The 7,933-nt window shown below is 49.1% G+C and overlaps 1 protein-coding gene across 2 annotated transcripts in view; it reads right to left on the bottom strand.

Annotated features, from left to right (window-relative positions):
• The window catches only part of znfx1 (zinc finger, NFX1-type containing 1), a 36,659-nt gene extending 34,254 nt beyond the window's left edge, over positions 1–2,405 (bottom strand). The window contains exon 1 of one of the 2 annotated variants that reach the window (XM_042341683.1): positions 2,345–2,405. The gene's annotated coding sequence lies outside the window, so the exon portion shown is untranslated. The remainder of the gene's footprint in view (positions 1–2,344) is intronic. The other variant, XM_042341684.1, reaches the window with a different exon arrangement.
• Positions 2,406–7,933: the final 5,528 nt, after the last annotated feature.

Consider the following 7,933-nt stretch of genomic DNA (forward strand, 5'->3'; position numbering starts at 1 on the left):
CTTGGCCTGAGCCCGGTGACCAAGGGCTCAAGGCAGATAGATGTGTGTTCCTGTTTCTCCGCTCCTCTTTGTGAGGGCGGATCAAACTCCTCAGATCAGGTCTCCACCCTCTTGATCCCAGCCGACAGAAGCTCTACCCCCCCACACCACACACACATAAATCAAGGGGGTTCAGGTCATGCTGTCCCTACATAATTGCGCCTCAAAAGGTGAGCACTGCCAGGCGCACCGGCCAAAAAATAACTGGTAAGAACAAAAACATGTATGCGGTGAGCAAGATTGGGGCACCCACTCACCCCTCTAAACCGAATTAGACCGAATCACGTTCCTGAAAAGGGAGAGTTGTTTCCCATTGCATTTGCCCTCCCCACCCCCCCTCACCTCCCCCACTCCACTCCCAACCACACACAAAAGCTGGGTGCCAAATCGACAAAGGAAGACACGGATCTGATTGCTTTCTTCACGACCACCCGAGCAAATCAGGTAACAAGGATGGCCGCTGCGGTCCGGGGCAAACCCTGGCCTGGTCCTATTGACCCAACCCTGGAGCTGTGGTAAACCTGTCCACATCCCACCCATAAAGGGGGGCGGTGGGGGGGAATGGCTGAGAGAGGGATGTTGGGCGAACAGCGGGAACTTTACCGCACTTGATCTCAGCCAAAAGGCCCGGAAGGAAAGCGCGCGCGTGTGTGTGTGTGTGTGTGTGTACACAGGTTCAGTTTGCGTCTATAAAACAGAAATAGGTCACCAATCTCCTCCTCCTCCTCCTCCTCTCTGACATCACCATCAAAGAGACTCAGATCTTATGTCAAAGACTGTGTGTGTGTGCGTGTGTTTGCTTCTCACCCTCCAAACAGCACCCACCCACCCCACCCCCTCCCCACCCACCCCCACCCATACAATCTTACAACTCGACAAGGTGCGCATTCTTTTTGCTGGGGAGTGAGTGAGTGAGTGATGAGTGAGTGAAGGAGGAGAGAGAGGAGGGAGAGAGAGGGAGGAGGGAGAGAGAGGAGGGAGGGAGGGAGGAGGGAGAGAGGAAGAGAGTGAGGAGGGAGGGAGGAGGGAGGGGAGGAGAGAGGAAGGGAGAGAGGAGGGAGGAAGGAGGAAAGAGGGTGGGAGGAGGAGGAGAGGAGGAGAGGGAGAGAGTGAGGAGGGAGGGAGGAGGAGAGAGGGAGGAGGGAGGGAGGGAGAGAGGAGAGAGGAAGGGAGAGAGGAGGGAGGAAGGAGGAAAGAGGGAGGGAGGGAGGAGGAGGAGAGGGAGAGAGTGAGGAGGGAGGGAGGGAGGAGGAGGGAGGGAGGAATGGACCTCCCCATCCTCTCCTTTTCATTCAAAACCTCTCTCTCTCTCTCACACACACACACACACACCCCCAACAAAAACAACAACGCTTACACTTCCGGATCGTGGTCGGGGAGTGACTGTACTTCCTGGAATAACTTCACCCCCAAAAAAAAGAGCCAAGTGGAAAAAACGATGAATAATTCACGTTTTTTTTTCTCTTTCTCTCTCTCTTTCTCTCTCTCTCTCTCTCACCCCTGTTTTTTTTTAAATGCTGTTTAAAACACACACAGAACACACCACCACCACCCAAACCCACCCACTGGATGTATCCATTTGGGGGCTTCGCTACACTGTCGCCCCCCTCCCACCCCCCCCACACCCCCCCACACACACACACACCCCCCACACCCCCCGCGGTGGGTAACACTGTATCGCTTTGTTTTCTCGTTCCCTTCGTTTCCGATCTTCGTAACTTGCTACAAAGTTACATCACCGCCTGTGACCATCAGACACCACAGACACCACTCACACTCACTCACTCTCTCTCACACACTCACTCACTCACTCACACACTCACTCGCCCTCACACACGATACAATATTTTTGTTGGGAGGGGGAGGGTGGGGTGGAGAGGGTGGGTGGGTGGGGGGGGTGCAATTGTGGGGATGTGGGTGTGGTGTGTGTGTGGGGGGGGGGGGTTGTGTGTGTGGGTGTGTGTGGGGGGGGGTGTGATTGTGTGGGTGTGGGTGTGTGTGTGTGGGGGGGGGTGTTTGTGTGGGTGTGTGTGTGGGTGTGTGTGTGTGGGGGGGGGTGTGTGTGTGGGGGGGGTGTGATTGTGTGGGTGTGGGGGTGTGTGTGGGTGTGTGTGTGGGGGGGGGGTGGGGGGGGGTGTGTGTGGGGGGGGGGTGTGATTGTGTGGGTGTTGGGGTGTGTGTGTGTGGGGGGGGTGTGATTGTGTGGGTGTTGGGGTGTGTGTGTGTGTGTGGGGGTGTGATTGTGTGTGTGTGGGGGGGTTGTGGGGGGTGGGGGGGGTTTGATTGGGGGAAGAAAAGGAATTACCTTATTATTTCCGATCCTCTCAGTTCTGGTTCATAACCTCAACGTTGAAGTCCGGGGTTTTGATGCCAGAAATAATCCCAAAGCCGAGCTCCAGATGGGGGTGGGGGTGGGGGTGAGGGTGGGGGTGAGGGGTGAGGGTGGGGGTGAGGGTGGGGGTGAGGGTGGGGGTGAGGGTGGGGGGTGAGGGTGGGGGTGAGGGTGAGGGGTGAGGGTGAGGGTGAGCCCATCAAACAGAAAAGGAGTCCTTCCCGATTCTCTCAGAGCCACAAACAATGTCTGTTAACAGTCGGTGTCGTCAGTCAGTCCGTGTCTCGACTTCGCTCCGCTGTGCCGACAATGTGTCTGTCTGTCTGTGTGTCTGTCTGATGTCTGTGTGTGTGTGTCTGTCTGTGTGTGTCTGTCTGTGTGTGTCTGTCTCTGTGTGTTTATGGGTGTGTCTGTATCTGTCTGTGTGTCTGTCTATCTGTGTGTCTGTCTGTGTGTGTGTGTCTGTCTATCTGTGTGTCTGTGTGGGTCTGTCTGTCTGTGTGGGTGTCTGTCTGTCTGTCTGTGTGTTTCTGTGTGTCTGTCTGTGTGTGTCTGTCTGTATCTGTCTGTGTGTGTCTGTCTATCTGTGTGTCTGTGTGGGTCTGTCTGTCTGTCTGTGTGTGTCTGTCTGTCTGTGTGTGTCTGTCTGTCTGTGTGTGTGTGTCTGTGTGGGTCTGTCTGTCTGTCTGTCTGTGTGTGTGTGTGTGTGTGTCTGTCTGTGTGTGTCTGTGTGGTGTCTGTCTGTGTGGTGTCTGTCTGTCTGTGTGGGTGTCTGTGTCTGTCTGTGTGTGTGTCTGTCTGTCTGTGGGGAAAAGTAGAGGGAGTAGTTATGGTTTTGTGTGTGTGTGTGGGGTTGGGGGAGGGGGGTGTGGGGTGGGGTGGGTGTTGTCTAGACGGGAGGTGACAAAGGTGTGAATCATGTTCAAATCCATTTACTCTCTGGCACCTCCCTACGTCTCCAACCGCCGTTCTCCCCAATCCACCACCCGGCGCCTCCGCTCGACTGGCAGCAGCCTCCTGCTCGTCCCTCGCAACGTCCGCCCCACCATCGGAAGTCGCACTTTCAGACACTATGCCCCAAAACTCTGGAACACTCTCGGCCAATCCCTCCGCCTCGCTCCCTCTCTCCCCTCTTTCTAGTCCTGCCTGAAGACTTTCCTCTTCGACCTTGCTGATGGCCACCTCCCCTACTTCTCCCCCCACCCCCGGCTCAGAGTCAGGCTCTGCCACTTGTTAAGCGCTCTGAGACGTTACCCTGCATGGAGGGCGCTATGTAAGTGCAAGTTGTTGTTGTATGAATGAGGATTTTGTTCCTTCTGATTGCCACAAAGGAGATTTATAGCAAAACCTGCCAAACCAGTTTGGTTGCAACTGTTGTTTCCTTAACAGTTGATGGAGGTGCATCCTCCCATCTGTGTGCTATTGCACGCACGGTTATAAACTTCAAAAGGAACTGCAGGAACTGTGAACAAAGCGGTGAGCTCATTACCAGCAGAAGGCTTAAGCAATAGTTATGCTGCTCTGACGGAATTATGCTGATATCGTCCCCCCCACCCCCCCAAACAGGCTACGGTTAACATCTCATTAAGGTGAGTCGTAGACCCTGCAGAGTACTAGACTGATCACTTGCTCTACTATGCTCCTGCAGAGTGCCTAGTCCAAGCCCTCGATTTCATATTCCCAAGAGTATCATCAATGAAATAACTTGCTCTCATATTACGGTTTCTTAATGCGTCCACAGCTCTGTTGGCTCTTACGCACACAATGCAATCCTGGCATAAACAACTGCTACTCAATGCACACGGACCCAGAACCTGATGGGTTTAATTCTCAGTCTGTTGCTGAGTTAGCTGATGTAAGTCAGGGCAGGAGTAAGGATGCTATCAGATGTTTCAGCCCACAAAATATATAGTCAATTCGCCTTACAGTGTATCCTGTGAAGCACTTTGAGACGTCTCGAAGATGTGATAAAATGATAAATCAAACGCAAAAATTATGATTATTATACTAAAACTGGGCCCAAATCTGTCAGGATTCCACTCTTCGGAACTGCTGGAAAAATACGGAGCTAAGGATAGTAAGGGATTTGGCTACAATACTTTCCTTCTCTTTCCCCTCCCAGCCCAACTCCCTCGTCGACTTACACAGTGCAGTTTACAGGCTCCTATGTGAAGAAGACACTTGGTCAAAATGCTGATGAGAGGCTCCAGCCACAGAATTGTACTCGAGCCAGAGTCAGCACTTTTAGGGGAAGAAGGAAAAAAAAATCACTTCAAGCAGTTTGTAGTCCGCAAAGTGAAAACATCTGGACGATCACCGACCGGCAAGCACGCTCTTCCCAGGGTTTACTGCGGTCAAAACCCGTTACCTTGGAAATGGAAATGCAGCGCAGACATCTGCTTGCAATCTCCATTTACACTGTGTTGGCACCAAATACATATTGGAAAGAGAACTTTGTCTTAAAGTTAGGTGCATCTCTATTCTGTGTGTGTGTGTGTGTGTGTGTAAGAGAGAGAAAGATCAGAGCAGAATAGTTGGAAGAAAACAGCACAAGTAAGGGAATTGAATGAATACTTTGATTGTATTTGGAAAGTGTGGGAAAAGAGCAGGGGAAACGGTTATAGAATACTTACTAGTAATCCGTGCATTTGATATAGGGCCTTTCATATCGGGAGGAAGTTTCAAAGTGCTTCAGAGGATATATTGATTTAATGTAAAGTCCAGTGACCATGCATTTTGCAGACAAATTGTAAAAGGGCAGGGGAATGCGCTTAAAGTAAATAGCATCATTAAAAGAGCTATCACCAGCACAGACACGATTCACTGAGTGGCCTCCTGTGCTATAAACAATGCTATATTCTGTACTATATTCAAGCGCATCCCTGAATTGGAGCAGGTACAGAATTTCCCATTTAGAAAAATGGTTTGTTAGTTACAGTAGGATGTGGGGTGTTGGACTGAAAAATAGATTACCCACTGATATAAGACTATCGTAATCTTAAAACCACAGAAGCATCCTGACCTCTAGTCATGGGATATGTGGGCAGACGTGAGAACACCAATTTGTTTCATATCATTGCCCTTCGCACTCAGAATTCCAGATGTAACTGTGGTTTTGTACAGGAATATAAATATTTCTCAGTTCTGTTGATCATTGGAGACTTATCAGCGGACAAAGTCGTGGGAGAGCAGCCTGGGTGTAATCTCGCACTGGCAGACAGAGAGTGAAAAAGGATCACAGGAGGGATAATTGAAATTGGGAATGATTTGTGATAAAAGCTCCAATTACTATAATACTTAATAGTACTGAATACTAATAATCCTTGCATTTGGTATCGCGCCTCATCACATCGTTGAGACGTCTCAAAGTGTTTAACAGGATATACCGTAAAGTGGATTGAGTGTGTATTTTGTGGGTGAAACTGTGCAGCGTGCCCTCAGCCCTGCACAGACGTGTCAGGCGAGACTGTGAGTTTCAAGTGTTGAGGTGAGACTGCGACTAACTGAGCCAGGCAAGACGCCAATTGGTTGGGACGCGAGAGAGTGAGGGAGCGATGCTGAACGTAAAAAAATACAAGACCGGAATAAAGACGGCAATTACAGGAGGAGGGAGATGCGAGTAATTAATGGGAGGTTGCAGTGCAACGAGAAAACCGAGGCGTAATTGGCTTAGTGGTTCTGGTGAGATCGTAGGTGGTGAGATACAAGCTGCTGTTAAGCTGTTGGCTGAGAGAGCTGCAGATGACTAGGGGTGGAATTCAGCAGCCTCTCACAGGATGCTATTCAATACTTTTGTCAGCCGTCCAACAAAACTTGTTAACCTCTTAAGAGGATTTGTTAAGATAAAATTGAGTTGCTCTCATTGCATCATCATCATCATCATCACCAATAACAACAACTTGCATTTACAGAGCGCCCTTCGCAAAGGGGCAGGGGCCTGGAGCGCTGTACAGTAGATGTCACGGCAATTTAAATTATATTGTAACTTTTATGTCGAGGAACACTCACTTCTGTCATTGTGTATGTACATCAGCCCATCTTCCCTAAAAAGCGAGCATTTCTATAGCATCGCTCGTGCAGGGTAGTGTCACAGAGCACTTAAATAAGGATAACCCTTAAAGAGAAGCAGACATGTATTTTTTCAAAGTGCTCCCCACATTTCCTGAAGGAAAATTAGTGCCAACAGAACTTGTTCTTTTCGCCTGTTTTCTGCTCACTCAGTCAGGTCATTCACTGTTGACTGGCAGCGCCTTTCCCCTTAACCTTGCAATCTGATATCCCTGCAAAGCCATTGATGAGGTTTAACGTTGCAGGAGTGCTGACTTAATGCTCCAGGGTGCAGAGTGAGCAGGCGGCGTGTAAACATATTCAGTTCTCCTCTCCCACCACTCGCAAGTCCCGCGATTGCAATCCTGGTTCTCTCCAGTGGCACTCAATAAGCCGCTGCCACAAAGTGTTGAGGAAAGGATAACGAGGGCAGTGGGCGTCCTCCCGATTACTCCCACAATCCCGTCCTGTCTAGCACAGATTGGAAACCAGAAATCCACATTAGAAGAGGGAGATAGGCAGCCCTAGCAATACATAGTAAAGTAATATTAGCATCCTTACAGCTTGTCCTTTTCACCACTCGGAGTGCTTGCAGTAGCAGAGGCAGAGTTAGGTCAGGGGTGCTCTATTTATAAAGCTGCTTTGGCAGCCCAGCTCCCCTCAGGCTGCCTCCCAGGAGGTCATGTTTGCTCCAAGCTTCCTCCGCCACTGAATCTACATGATAGCAAAGTTGTTTATTTTTCCCTCATGTCAGGAAGGTACATTTCTAAATAAGAGCTCCCTTTGTACAAACAGAAAATACTACTCACAGTTAATCTCCCTGGCATTTCACATGATCCAACAGCCTTCCTCTCTGTACTACGGATAGTTTCCATTTTATTTGATAGGAAAGCAAGTTAAAGAGATTCTGGTAAAGCTTTAAATAATTATAATAATCCTTACATTTGGTATAGCACCATTCATATCAGGATTTTAAAAGCCCTTCAGTGGATACTCTGTAAAGTGCAGGGACTGTGTGTTTGGAGTGGGGGTGGTGAACGTCTTGCCTGAATATGGATTAGTGCCCAGTCTACCAAGTGCCCTTCTTTTAGTTATGCAGCTGTTTGTTTGCAGTTTAGTTGCTTTGATTCCAGATAGAGAGTGATCCGAGACATTAAACCATGGATCCCAACTGTCTGATCAGGTGGATGGTAAAGATCCCTGGGTTTTGGAGGTGGAGAATAGAAAAACATCCTTCTTTTCAAAAAAAACATGTGATAGGAGCATAGATTCTGCATCTTTTCACAGTTTTGCTTTTTGCCCTCATCCCCTAATGATACATTTATAAAATGTATTCTCAAATAATCCCAATTTCATCATTAGTTATACTGACCCTTCTGAAGCCATTTAAATTTTCTCTCTATCAGAAGCGACCTTTTACTTAAAATTCTGCGTACTCTGGGTGTTGAATAAATAGAACTTGTGGGGGAAAGAGGTAGGGAGGGAAGTTTGTTTAACTTCTGGTTAATCATAACC

This window comes from Callorhinchus milii, unplaced genomic scaffold (assembly GCF_018977255.1).
Source record: "Callorhinchus milii isolate IMCB2004 unplaced genomic scaffold, IMCB_Cmil_1.0 Scaffold18, whole genome shotgun sequence".
Classification (NCBI taxonomy): Eukaryota; Metazoa; Chordata; class Chondrichthyes; order Chimaeriformes; family Callorhinchidae; genus Callorhinchus; species Callorhinchus milii.